Source organism: Ipomoea triloba, chromosome 7 (genome assembly GCF_003576645.1).
Source record: "Ipomoea triloba cultivar NCNSP0323 chromosome 7, ASM357664v1".
In the NCBI taxonomy this organism is placed as follows: Eukaryota; Viridiplantae; Streptophyta; class Magnoliopsida; order Solanales; family Convolvulaceae; genus Ipomoea; species Ipomoea triloba.
The window spans coordinates 10,576,678-10,592,126 of record NC_044922.1 but is presented as its reverse complement, the minus strand read 5'-3'; positions in this window follow the sequence as shown (position 1 = coordinate 10,592,126).

Sequence of the window (15,449 nt, the reverse complement as noted above, 5' to 3'; positions counted from 1 at the left end):
TTTGGCACTTTATTGTAATATATGTGGAGGACCTCATGACACCAATATTTGCACTTCTCCGTCTGCATCTGAACAAGTTGAGGCGGTAGATTACCAAAGGAACTCCAACTTCAATGTTTATGGACAAAACCAAAGATCAAACAACAATTGGAAACAGGGAGAGGGTTAGAACAATAGCAACAATGATGGATATCAAGCGCGAGGACAATACAACTATGGAAACAAGCCTGCATATGGACAGAATGACAAGAACAGACTGATGTACAATCAAAACCAAGGAAATGGAAATCAAATGACCCAGTTCAGGCCACAATACAACTCTCAACTTGACTTTACTCAACAAAGGAGGGATGACATCTGTGAAGTAGATGAAAGACTTACAAGGAGGATCATGGAACTCAAAAATGATCGGGCAAATCTGAAACAAGAGATTACTCAAGAGATTAGACAAGAAATTTCTAGTCTTCAACAAGAGTCTAAAGCCACACTTAAGACAATTGAGAATCAAATTTCTCAAATGTTTAAGATGATGTCAAATCGACACTACGGATAATTCCTGAGTAACACTGAAAACAATCCGAAAGAGAGAGTCAACGCCATTGATGCAAAGGAAGAAACACATGTGAAATGTGATCCAATGGATTCCATCTGTGGAAAATGTCAATGTAAGGTAGATGACCAAAGAAACAAGACTACCTCTTGTAGTCCCAATCTCGAATTGAAGAATGCGAGCGGTTCATGGACCATATCAATGAAGGAATACAAGGAGAAAACCACTTCGGAAGAATGCCCAAAAGAAAAGAAGCTACCACAAGACAACATCAAAAGTTCAAAAGAGAAAGAAACGGCTCGAGAAGGTACAATTAATGCTTTCATCCGAAAATTTTTCAATAACAAAGAATGCCATGAGTTGTTTGAGAATGACGTTTGTGATAATTTTACCTGTTTAAGCCAAGAATCTTCGGCTTGCTCGACTGAGGGTTACCCCAGAAAGAAGGGTGACCCTGGAGCTTTGTTGATTCCTTGTTCTATACAGAATTTGGAACCTCGAAATGCTCTTGCTGATCTTGGTGCTTCTATTAATGTCATGTCTTCAAATCTTTTTGAGAAATTGAACTTACCATGTTTGAAACCGACGAGGCTGACTCTACGTTTAGCTGACGGAACCACACGGTATCCTGAAGGCTTAGCGGAAGATGTTCTAGTAAGAATAGGGAAATTTCTTGTGCCTGTCGATTTTATTGTTTGTAAGATGAGTGATGATGATCCCCATGAATCCTTAATTCTTGGAAGACCATTTCTGACCACTTGTCGTGCACGAATAGATGTGAGTTCAGGTGAAATTACCCTGAGATTCGAGGGACAAGCCACAAATGATGAAAAGGAAAGAGCGAAAGAAGGAACTGATGACGATGAAAGGGCAAAGGTCAAAGCAAAGATGAAACCAAAACCAAAGTGAAAAAATGATAAGCTTACATGGAAAAACACGTGGGTACCAAAATGCTTCTTACCCACTACCAAGGAATATGGTTGAATGCTAAACAAGGTATGATGCGTCTAGCCAATGACGTAAACCATGGCGCTACTTGGGAGGCAACCCAAGATTTTAATAATATGCTTTACATCATTTTTATGCTTTCGTTTTTAATGTTTTTATTCTAATAAATTGCTACAATCAAATAGAACCATGTTTTGAGGACTAACTTGTAGGATCGGGACTAAAAATTGCTTTGGAAAGGCTAAGTTTGGACTTAGGTGTGAAGGGAAAGACCAAAACCGGAAGCAAACAATGCAGACGACTGCCACGTGAGCTCACACGTGTGTAGCCGTGCGTGGGAACGAAGCAGTAGCTTCCCACGCACGCTCACATGCGTGTAGCCATGCGTGGGAGCGAGACAGAGAGCTCCCACTCACGCTCACACTCGTGTGACCGGCGTGAAAGCCTCCTACGGATTTAAAACCCTCATTCGGATCTCCCACGCCATTTTGCTCCAAAATCCATATTTTTCTTCTCTTCTCCACGCAAGGAAGAACCCAAACTCAAGGTTTGAACACATCTTTTACTTTTTACCTTCAAAGAAGATCAAAAACATCAACATCAAGGTAATTTCTCATCTTTTTAACTATTTAACCTTGAATATTCATGAGTTTGGAAGAGCTTGAATGTGAAATTTGTTCTACATTCCCTTGCATGATTTTGAATGTTTTGAATGTTTAAATTGGTTTATAATGCTTCATAGAATTATCCTTTGATGTTTTCTTTCATTATTGATGGTTACATTGATGGGTTATTATATATTTTTGAGCTTCAAGTGTGAACACCATTGATGAACAAATGGGTTTGTTAGATTTCTTGTTCAAATTATGAAATTGATGCTTGAATTGATGAATAAACTTGTTGTAGAACTATTATATGCCATCAATTTGACTTTTCACATGCTACATTGCCCAAATTGAATTTTCAATTTCAAACCCTAATTTTGAATTTGGGGAAGAAGATGAAGTTGACTTTTTGAAATTCTTGCCTTTTGTAGTTGACTTCTTATTTGACTATCAAATTGAATTATCTTATGATGAATTTATGCATGTGTGTGATAATGGAATGATATTGTTGATATGCTTATGCTAGAATTGTCCAAAATATAGGGGAAACTATGGCGAAATTTTCGAAAATTCTTAGCCCTATATGTTTGCAATCCATTATCTTGATAAAGAATTTTACACAATTACAATGGTGACTTATTTGAGAATTAATTATTCAAAACCAATTACCATGAATGTTAATTTCTATAATTTGTAGGATGGGACGCTCAAAGGAAATCGCAAAGAAATCAAAGCATGATCATGGTGAATCGAGTCGATCGAGGACACGGCAGCAAGCTATAGTTCAACAGGCTACGCAGGAGCCGGGGTCAAGGTCATTAAGACACTTGACACCCATCCAACTTACAACAGTGGATAACTATAAAGGGAAGCAGCTTTCCGTTGGTCGTCACTTCGACAACAACATTTTAAGAGAATTCGGTTGTTTGGACGAAGTAAACGGGCTTCTCAGGCACCCACAGCTCCGCTATCTATTTGAGTGGAGATGACCCACCTATGCGCCTGTTACTTATGAATTCTTGGCGACCTTGGAAATTCGAAAGGAGGTCAATAATGCAAGAGAATCCATTTCATTCACTCTATTCGGCAACCACTACAGTATGTCTGTCAACACTTTGGGTGTTACGCTCGGATTCCATGATGCCGTGAGCGTGTCCATGCCATATTTCAGGGACTTTAAGGAGGATTTTGATTCAGACGCAGTTGCTAGGCAATATTGGAGAAGCATCACCAACAATGCCCCATACTGCTCTTCAAACTTAAAGGCAAACCTCATCACCCGCAATGCTCTAAAGGCTATCAGATTAGCCTTTGCTATAAATCTCTCTGGTAGAACCACAAATCGCAACAAGGTATACAAGCAGGATTTGTTTTACATGTGGTGCATGGAGAATGAGGTTGGCATCAACATGGGCGTTCAAGCTAGAAAGTGGCTCCAGACCCAGCAAAAGCCTAAGGTTCAGACTGTGTTTATCGGTCCTTTCGTTACTAGACTGTGCTTCGGGTTGGGCCTATTGGACTGGTTGATGGGAGAAAGAGCTGAAGGTTGCACAATTTCTTTCTCCGTGGGTGAGTTCTTTGCCGCAGAATTAAAGCTTGGAGGTGATGATGCACCTGATCTAGAGGCTTCTGATGATGATGATGATGAGGACGAGGAAGAAAACGAGGAGGATGCTGCTGCACAGGAGCAAGGCTCTACTCCCATGGATTGGGACATGACGCAGAACTTTCATAGGCAGCTCCATGATGAATAGATGAACTACTGGCGTGAGCAGCGAACATGGCAAGAAGGCCATTTCACATCCATCTCTGCAAGACAACATGTCCACACCGAAGACCTCAACCGCATGAGAACGGCGGTGGAGGACAATGATAGGAGAATTGCTGCTCTTGAAGCTAGATTCGATAGGCAATTCCAGCCCTTCGGTGATGACTGATGCCTTCCTTCGATTGTTCTCGATCCTGACCTATTGACATTTGATACTGAGTTCCTTGACTTTGGTTACTATGGTTGATAGCCCCATCTGAACATTAGGATCCCTACGCGCGGGGTTCCGACTTTTATTTCCTTTATTTCTTTACTTTGCTTTACTTATCTTTATTCCTTTATGTTATTTATTTTGAAATTGCTTTACTTATCGCATTTCTATTCGAATAATTCTGCTTAATTACATGCGTTATTATCTATGTTTCTGCTTTTATATTTCTATCAGCTTATAATAATTGAATAGTACTCCGAAAACACTTTTTGTAAGTTATGTCTTCATTTCTTATAGAGCATTTATAACGGGAGCAGGCCTATGCTGGAAGCTAAAGTGTGGAAAGAGGGATGCATACTTGGTTTATCCTCTTATCCCTTTTCTAATTTTAAGCCCTGTTTTGATCTTTAAAGTATGGAAATATTTCTTTATATAGCTTTGTGTATGCGTATATTATAGCTTACCATGATTAATAGGATCGTTTGATGCATACCCTATATCCCAGAGCAATTTCCAAAAGTGTGGAAAGGGATTTTTATTTTTCTATCCTTAGTATCCCTATTTCGTTCCTTTACCCTGTACCGTATGGAAACATCGAGGACGATGTTTGCTTTAAAGTGTGGAAAGGACACACTTCGTGCTTTACATGCTTACACGATTAGTATTAGAAGTTAGAAGCTCTTGGGAATGATAAGCGGGTGCATTTGCAGTTTTGAAAAGAGAGTTATTATTTGTGTTATCTAGAGAGAATTTTGACTAGAGCCCAAACCATAGTCTTCGGTAAGCAAAAAGCTTTATCTGGAGTCGGTTGTTCACATAAAAAGATCCCAAGAATTGAGAAAATAAAGCTGAGGTGAGCCGCTTCGTTGGGATTCGAGTACCCATTGCACTGACCTTCGAAAAATCATGGAGCTCCATGTGAAGTCGGGGGGTGGCTCGATGACGTTATCCTAGGAAGTGAGAAGAAAGAGGGACCGCGCTAAGCCAAAAGCGGTGAGTGGTCCATGCCCCTACCCTCATTTACATTTACGTTGGGCTTTGGCGTATAAGGATGGAAAGTTGATTAGCTAGTGCACATCGCTCCCACTAGTGGGATCGGCTAGAGGCCCTATTTAAATAGAAGGTGAACCAAAACTTCGGAAATGCATGCTTGCGTATGGTGCGAGGAGTGTGATCCCTTGTTTTACTTGTTTATCTACGAAAGGTTTTTATTTCCCGAAAATATTTCTTGAGTTGCTGACATCTGACCAAAATCCTTTGTAGATAACACAAATGATTTCTCCCGTTTCAACATTCTTAGACACCCATTATTTTGACTTGCCAAAAGCTTTGTTTTGCATGAGAAAGTATCTCGGAGACTTATGTGCTTAGATAGGAAAATGTCTTGCTTGTCTCGGAGACTTATGTGCTTAGATAGGAAAATGTCTTGCTTGAGTCGGAGACTTATGTGCTTAGATAGGAAAATGTCTTGCTTGAGGACAAGCAAGAAACAAAGTGATAGGAAAATGTCTTGCTTGAGGACAAGCAAGAAACAAAGTCTGGAAATTTTGATAAGACTCCGAGATACCCTCATTTCAGGCACATTTTAGGGATTTTTATCGCGTCTATAGCGTCCTTACTTGGTAAATTATGTTCGTAAATGCTTGTAAATCACTAACTGATGCACAGAAGCTACTTTTAGCTTAAAAGAAATCACTAACTGATGCACAGAAGCTACTTTTAGCTTAAAAGAAGTCACTAACTGATGCACAGAAGCTACTTTTAGCTTAAAAGAAGTGAAACAGTGATGCACAGAAGCTACTTTTAGCTTAAAAGAAGTGAAACAGGAGCCCCGGGAAGCTACTTTTAGCTTAAAAGAAGTGAAACAGGAGCCCCGGGGGCAAATAGGAGCAAAAGTTAAGCTTAAAGAGTGAACCAGGCAAGAACGGAGCCCCGGAGGACCAAACTGGATGGTCACACGCGTGTAAGCGTGCATGAAAACTTTCTAGTAGCCTCCCACGCACGCTCACACGCGTGTGGATGGCGTGGAGACGGTGATGCGCGAATTTCAGCTAGGGTTGTCATTTCGGAGACTATTTAAACCCCTTTGATGAATTTTCAGATGAGGTTCCCAGAAAATTAGTTTCCTTTTCTTAGTTTTTCCTTTGGAGAACTTTCTCCATTTTTCTTAGTTTTTTAGATTAGATCAGTCTCCATTGTAGCAAGACAACAAGCTTGGATTGAAGACCTTCTTCTTTCTAGGTGATATCTATTTCATTTCTATAATTTTAGCTATCTTGTTCTTGGATTAAATTAGCTTTTGCTTGAATTTCATATTATGAGTAGCTAGTTTAGTCTAGGGATTTGGATTGTGTGATTGAATATTGCTAGTGTGATGATCTTATCTCTATATCTTGGATCTATGAGTTTGTGTTAATGGATTATCTATTCTTGTCTATTGATTGTTGTTTTGATGAGATCTTGTTTGGATTTGGCCAATCTAGATGAGAGATTGAGCTCTTGACTCTTTCATGTCTTTGATTAGAGTTAGGATTTGAAGCATGACACAATCATAGTTCCTATGGACTTCTTAAGAATAGTAGGATAGTGTGTACCTTAAGTGTTTGATAAAATTCCTCTTAGAACTTTGGATGCTTGAAGGCACTCCTAAGTCAAAGAAGCCTTAGTACACAAAGGTGGAAAAGGACTTAGACAACACACTCTTGAATAGACAATATCCTAGCAATCCTAATCCATGACCTTAGACACTCCACTATGCAATATCCATGAACACTATCCAATCCCTACCCCTCTTTACATATTCACAAAATCCTTTTTACTTTACTACTCTCTTGCACTCAAACCAACCAAATGAACTACTCTCACTCACAAATCCACCCTTCACCACACTCGAATCCGATGCATGATCCAATCAAGTAAACTCCCGAACGCTTGACACACCTCCACGTCCCTCCTTCGAGACCGACACTCGGGGAGTCACAGACTTTCCGTTTTATCATATAAACATATTTTGACACTTCAACCCTACGCAGAACAAGCAATGTCAGACTACATTGCGCAGAAATGTTGCTAGGGTTGCTTTTCGGAGAATATTTAAACCCCTTTGATAGATTTTCAGAGGAGGTTCCCAAAAATTTAGAAAGACTTCTACTATTTCCATTTTCCTTTCATTTTCTTTAGATTAGTTTTAGATAGATTTCCATTGTAGAAGACAACAAGCTTGGATTGAAGGATTACTTCATTCTAGGTGATCTCTATTTCATTTCTATTATACTTTGCTATCTTGTTATTGGATTAAATTAGCTTTTGTCCTGAATTTCATACCATGTGTGGCTAGTTTAATCTAGGGATTTTGATTGTGTGAAGATATGTTGCTAGTGTGGCTCCAAAGTCATGCCTTAATCTCCTGTACCAGTTCTTCGACTGGTCTTCTTCATTGTAGAATCCAGGGAGAACACCCAAACGGTTGGCCGATATGTTATAGTCCTGGTTGAATAGTCTAAACTTAATGGTAGGGCTGTAGAGATCTCCAGCCACTCCGTCAACATTCAAGCTCGCGATAAACTCATGCACTAGAGGGATAAAAGTATCCTGTCTCCAGCTTAACAATTTGTCCCAATATGGTTCTACAATCAACCTCTCTAGTCCGTACTTGCATTCATAATCCTCCAATACTGTCAAGTCTACATATCTCCATTGCACAATAGGGAGATTCAACAATTGTCTGTACCGCCCTAGCATGGTTGCTGTCATCAGTAATATTTGAGTCCTGGTGGGAACTTCAATATAGCGAGTGTTAGCGCCTCTTGCACTGTTTTCTACTGCCGGGGCTGTCCCACTTTGGAGCCTTTGAGCAATCTGTTGTGCAAGGTCATATGACGAAGACATCTTCCCTATATCATGGGCAATCAAAGCAACACAAGGAAAAACACTTGCCAATCTTAAATATTGGTTATGAACAATATTGCACATATCTAAAGAAAATATCACAAAAATTCATTGCATGCAACATCATTTTGATATCCTTCAGTAATTCTATCCTATACATGCAAGAACTAGCTCATTCTATTCCATACTCATTTCATAGTCAAAAGGTCAACATATGGTCAACTTCATATTCTACCTCTAGACTAGCTCAAGGTTGAAAAATGGAAGCATCATGAAAGTTAAAATTGGACTAAATAACTAGTAGAATATAGCAATGTAGTGCCTATAGAGTAGGAAAGTTGCAAACTTTACCCACCATGCTTACTATATCAACAAGGATCTCATCATGACAAAAGGATACCCAAATCAAGCAATTTCAAGATCTAGTCACAAAGAGATGTTAAAACATGAAATTTCTAGTTTATAGAAGCAACGTAGGCTCAATACAAGTCTATCAAGTCATCCCATAACAATATATCTCAAGAAAAATGTCATACAAGAAAAACCCATGGAGATATTCTTCAAAATAGAACAAGTTCTTCATTGAACAAGTAAATAGCAAAGAGTATGTTCTTACCTTGGAAGTGACTTAAGATCTTTGATAAAAGTTGAGAGACTTGGAAGGAAATGCTTAGAAAGTGTATATTTTCAGCTTGGGAGAGTTCTTGCTCGTGGTGGGGAAGAAATGAAGCAAGGAAAGGGTTTTAAACCACTTCGCGCGAAAATCCGCGAAAAGTCTGGTGCCCGTCCACGCACGCTACCACGCGTGGTGGTGGGCGTGGGAGCTCTCTGGTTTATTCCCACGCCTGCTCACACGCGTGTGAGCGGCGTGGTAGCTCTCTGGAAGTTTTCCACGCCTAGCCACACGCGTGGTGGTGGCGTGGAAGGCGTGCTGTGCGAAAGCTAACCTTGGTTTCCCTTCCTTCCTTTGCTAGTGACGATGTTTGTCAATTGATTGCGGGCAACTTATAACTCTCGTGTGTATAATCTGTACTTATTAGCTCAACCGAGGTTATAGAAACTTTATTGAAATAAAACAAGAAGAAGACATACTATAGAAAATAAGAAAAACTTTTTAGAAAAAGTAAGATAACATTAGGACTGCCTCCCAAGTGCGCCATGGTTTTACGTCTCCGGGCCAGACGTAAAGTGGCCTATCCTTCAATGTACACAGATTTTGGGACCCGACCAAGCGTCCCGTGAACCTTAGCTTCAAGGAATGTGCAACACCCCCGGGCTGGCTTACCGTACAACCCAAGGAGTTACCGCCACACCCAAAACGAGTTCTATCATTCTCTTGACAGACCCCGCTCTAGGTGCACAGGCTAAAAGAAACTTTACTCAACAAACATAACCACTCACTTTGAGATAATATATAAGAGATATATATATATATATATAAATATTTACAAGTATGTACCGGAAGTTTTGCCCAACGGCCAAAACATTAGTTCAAGATCATTCATGTCCCCACTAACCAAGATCAGTCACTCCCCTGGCTACAAAATATTTACACAAAAAGGAATAAACCCCTACGGACCTTCCGGGTATCCTGCCTACTCGATCTGGCGATACGCCGGANTCGATTCCATCTGAAAACAACACATCGAAGTGTAGTTAGCACAACGGCTAAGCAAGGAAATCCATTGGTTTCCCGAAACTAAATAAAGGTTTTGAAAACCAAGATGTTGAAAACTTTACTCTTTCTTACCAAGAATTCTCCCATGCAATGGGACAAATACATGTGAGTATACAAATAGATATTGAAAATCATTCATCATAGAGAAATTTCCTTACTAATCATCTCAAGAAAAACGAGATCACTAGCATAATTTACTAGTCCTTAACACATTTCCCTTCTCTCGTAGTTACAGCGTAACTATCATTCATTATAAAATAAATATCCTTAGTTTCCTTAACTCGAGAGCTTGAGGCCTTAGGAGCAACCAATCTTGTCCCCTCCTTTCCACTTGGGTCTCGACTCGGGGTCAATGTCTGGCATCCCCCTGTATCTTATCGATTCCCCTGGATCTATACCGGATCGTTACAATGAATCCTAGTTGGCCTAACTAGGCTCGTTGAAACGAATCTTGCCCGATATCTCATGAGTAACCATACTTAAGTGTGCACACCCTCGCAAACCGCAGCTTACGAGTGATACAGTACCCGGCGAATAGACTTCGCCCTCAGTATGAATTGCATGTCATACGGCATAAACAAAACCACTGGGCCATGACACTTTAAGCCCTCCCATGAGGTTTGTCAAGGGACATAAACAAAACCACTGGGCCATGGCACTTTAAGCCCTCCCATGAGGTCAATCAAGGTCCTCATCAACTCGTCAGAAACATAANAAGGGAGAAAAGTCCTTATAAAGCAAGATAAAATTTTTGGGATAATATTTGAGTGACACATGTGAAATCCCTATTCGTAGTTGTAAGAAAATATCTCAATTTAGACAGTTCGGGGTCAAAACAGATGAACTTTCGGTAGAAAATAATTTAAATAGAATATTTCTTGAAACCCCAATTTTATTCCAGTCAAAAGCTCCAATTTGGGCTAGGTTCGGTACACCGCGAAATTTCGCGATGTACGATCAAAAATAAATTTTTGCTGCTATGGGCTAATTTAATTCAATAGGAAATTCAAGAATAATAGTATGGTGTCTAAAAATCTATTTCCTAGGACAAACGGGTCCGAATACTAGTTCCTAAAATCTTTACGGTTCGTGACCGAGACGTACGATCGCAGCTTAATAACAACTACACTCACTTATAAAAATTCTTTTGAAGTATCGGGAGATCATAACTCATGTATGTCAATACCTTAGGATAAAATAATAATGTTAATAAAATACGGGGTATTACACTCTACCCCCCTTAAAAAGAGTTTCGTCCTCGAAACTTCCTTCTTATCATTTAAAGTTCAAGATAACTTGTTACTTTCTCCCGCTTACACATACCAATATTCAGCACTTAACTAGTACACAAATTGATTTAGGTACATGTATCACGCAAATTGACTCTATATATCTGAGTCAAATAATTCCGGATAGCGTGCCATCATATCGTCCTCCAACTCCCAGGTAGCTTCTTCTGGGCTATGGTTCGACCATTGAACTTTAATCATTTGGATGGATTTTCGCCTTGTGTCTCGGGTTTTTGAGTCCAAGACACGAATCGGTCTTTCTTCATATGCCAATGAATTATCCATCTCCAATTCCTCAGGTTCCAATACATGGGATGTATCAGGCACATACCGCTTGAGTTGAGAAACATGAAATACATTATGCACCCGGTCAAGCTCAATTGGTAGGGCTAGTCGATAGGCTAAATTCCCTATCCTTCCCAGAATTTCATAAGGTCCTATGTACCGAGGACTCAGTTTTCCCTTCTTCCCGAATCTTTTAACTCCTTTCGTGGGCGAGACTTTCAATAGTACTTTTTCTCCAACCTGATATTCCACGAATTGTCGCTTCAGATCGGCGTAAGATTTTTGGCGATCTTGCGCGGCTTTCATTCTCCCTTGAATCACTTTGATGGCTTCAGTGGTTTCTTGCAAGTATTGAGGTCCAAGAATGACCACATCACTCCTATCGCTCCAACATAGAGGACTTCGGCATTTCTGCCCATATAATGCTTCATACGGAGCCATCTTAATACTCGTATGATAGCTATTATTATAAGAGAATTCTATTAGGTCCAATTGTTCATCCCATGACCCTTGAAAGTCCAGTACGCATCCTCTGAGCATATCTTCCAATGTTTGTATTGTTCGTTCTGTTTGACCGTCAGTAGCAGGGTGAAAGGCGGTACTCATCTTGAGTTGCGTACCCATTGCTACTTGCAATGCTTCCCAAAATCTCGATAAAAATCGTGAATCTCTGTCTGAAACTTCCCAAAATCTCGATAAAAATCGTGAATCTCTGTCTGAAACAATATCGCATGGTACTCCATGATATTTAACTACATATTTAATATAGGCTCTTGCCAGTTTGTCCATCGACCAAGTCTTGTTCATCGGGATGAACCTCGCTGTTTTGGTCAATCGATCAAGAACAACCCATATCTGATCACTTCCAGCTTTAGTTCTAGGCAATCCTCCTACGAAGTCCATACAGATTGAGTCCCATTTCCACTGAGGTGTAACACCCCGGACCTACCTTCCCGTACATCCGAGGCGTTACCGCCACACCTGGAGAGAGAATTCTATCGTTCCTCAATAGACCTCACTCTAGGTGCACAGGCTAAAGGAGTTATTCTCATCACAACAACCACTCAACAGATCTTACAATTTTCAGACATGTTAATAGATGAAGCTTCATTTGGCAGGATTCATAATTTTTCCAAAATACATACATAGGAAGCCTCTCGGGCTTTAAAAAAAAATAACAGGGTCCGACCTAAAAGCACTGGTTATGCCTAGCCATTACTACGGCTACAAAAAAATTTATGTACACCAAAAACAAATTCCCCAGAAACTCCTAAAGATCCGACGTCTAGTCAAGCATGCGGTACACAGGGCCGGTGAACTCTCCCCAGACCAGGTGCCACTCCCCCTCATACCAAGTAATATGGTCCAAAAACCGAGAAGTGGTTATGACCATCGACCACTCCTCCCAAACATCCCGAGGGCTAGGGTCCCAAGGGTAGGGGTAGTGCACAATGAACTCTAGGGGATCGCTACCCTCTAACGGCTCTATGGGGTAAAAGCCGTAAGCAGCCTGGATCTCGTCCATAACCGGGCAAGAGTAAAACGGGGCCGACGGAGCCATAGGAGTATCTGGGTGCGTGGGAGCCTCAGGAGCATAACCGGGTGCATACGGGTCTTCTCCCTCCATCATCTGTATATAGTCATCATAGTCCATACCCTGACAAACGTACTCCGGTGAGCTTTCGGAGCTCACCGGACTGCAAGAACTGACACTAGACGACATCTGATAAGAACACAGTGAAGTGTAGTTAGCACGACGGCTAAGCAAGGATATCCAAGGGTTATTTGAAACTAAGTAAAGGTTTTGAAAACAAAAGAGTACTTAGGATACCCTATACCTTACTCATCTGCAAGATTCTACCTGCAACAGTTATAATCAACAACTTGCATACATCATGAGTAGAATTCAACTATGTTGATAACATTCCTTCTTGACAAGGTCATTTAGTAATCATTCACATACTCCATAATATAATGTTAAACAGATAAGCATACTAGCAAGTAATATAAACATAATTCGTACATCTTGCTTGTAATCATTTTAGTAGAAAACTTTTCCTCACAAAGAGATTCTCATCATTTCTCACCTTTCAAAGAATACGATTACCCACAACCTTTGGGTATTTAATTAGTTGTCATATCTTTCTTTCCCGTAGCTACAGAGTAACTACCTTCACATTTCAAAATTCTTCTTAGTCCTAGTTAGAAAGTGTGAGGCCTTTGGAGTCCTTTCTCCACTTCTGACCACTTGGATCGTTGAACTCTGGTTCAGTGGTCATCGCCCGGTCTAATACTGATCCCCTGGACTTATAGGAGCGTTGGGATGATTCCTAGCTAGCCTCACTAGGTTCATAAGAACGACACCTACCCGAACATAGAGTGACTATACTTAAGTGTGCACACCCCCGTAGGAGTCCTTTTCCTTCCGGGTGATATAGTACTCAGCGAATAGACTTCGCCCCCAGTATGATTGATCACACATAATTACCATGCGGAATAGGCACTTTAAGCTCATCTTTATTCCATGGTTAACAAGATCCTTCACAACTTACTAGAACTAAGGTTTGAAAATATTTTTCTATCCTTTCCCCTTTCTTGCTTTGAAAATAGTTTGAACATACTTGGGTAAATCCCAATACTCGGAAATAAGTTCCCCTTTCAACCCAATTCAAAAATCCTCCTTTCTTTTCAAAACATTTGAATATTCCACTAACATCATGTCACTAAGGTAATTCAAGTGTACTACCCTACACTTTCAACGTCACATAAATCACATAAGCCTCATATCCAACACATACATCTCAAACATATACACCTACATTTCCCAACTTCAACACATACGTAACACATAACAACATTTATTCTTTCAAACACGAACTACCCAACTACATAGTGTTGCTCTTCTCATTACCCACATATATAATTTTGATTCATACAACTATGTACCTCACACAAAAGGTGACATTTTAATTATACATACGTACCCATATATGTACTCATAAATATACGACCTTTATATATATATACATATCCCATACATATAATGGCATTTACCTACTTTATACGTATATATATAAATAACATTACACTATGTAACTATGTATATATATATACACCCACACATATCTCTCACGTCACTCTCTATATATATATATATATATACTTTATATCACTCACACACACAACCCACGTAACATACATATTAGAGCACTATATATATATCACAACACACACCCATGTATATTTATAGTTTATAATGCACACACAGTATATATATACTTACGTATTTCACCACCCACTCACACCTATTATACGCGCATATATATATTATACTACACGCATACACCATATGTACATGTAGTCACAACATATAGGTATGTAAATATTGGTACATAAATACATAATTTTCCCCTTTACACATACTACATAGTTTCATGTACACAAAGTTTGTAACAAGTACTCATAATAATTTCAACCAAATCATCAATCACCTAGTTTCAAACAACCTCAACCAAATAAAGGGATTCCTTACCTTAAATGGGTTCCAAATCTTGTAGGAGGTCTTTGTAGGTGGTTTTCCCCAATTTACCTCAAAACCCTAAAATTTCATCAACCACATAACACAAGATTTCAAGAAATTTTAACTTAGATTTAGGTTCTAGGAGGCAAAATAAAACTAATTACCGAATAAAATTGAAATTTTACCGAATATCTTGGAGGTTGTGTTGAAGGTCTTGGCTATGGAAGTTGGAGTTGAAGAAGAAGATGAAATTTCACTCTCTCTCTCTCTCCCTTGAGTAATTTCGGCCAACACACAAAAATGGGGAAGAAAAATGGGTTTTTATGGTCTTTGGTCAAAAGGTTGACTAGTCCACACCTAATGGATAAGACATCACCTAACTTGGATTAAAATACTCCAAAATATCTTTACTTAGATTGTTTGGGATTAATTCAGATAAATTCTCGGTGGAAACTAATTTAATTCAAATAATTTTTGAACCCAAAAATTAATTCCAGTCTAAAACTCCAAATTGGGCTAGGTTCGGTATCCTGCGAAATTTCGCGATGTTACGATCAAAAATAATTTTGGCTGCTATGGCTAATCTAATAAAATAGGAAATTCAAGAATAATAGTAGGGTGTCTAAAAATCCATTTCTTAGGTCAAACGGGTTCGAATACTAGTTCCTAAAATTATTACGGTTCGTGACCGGGACGTACGATCGCAG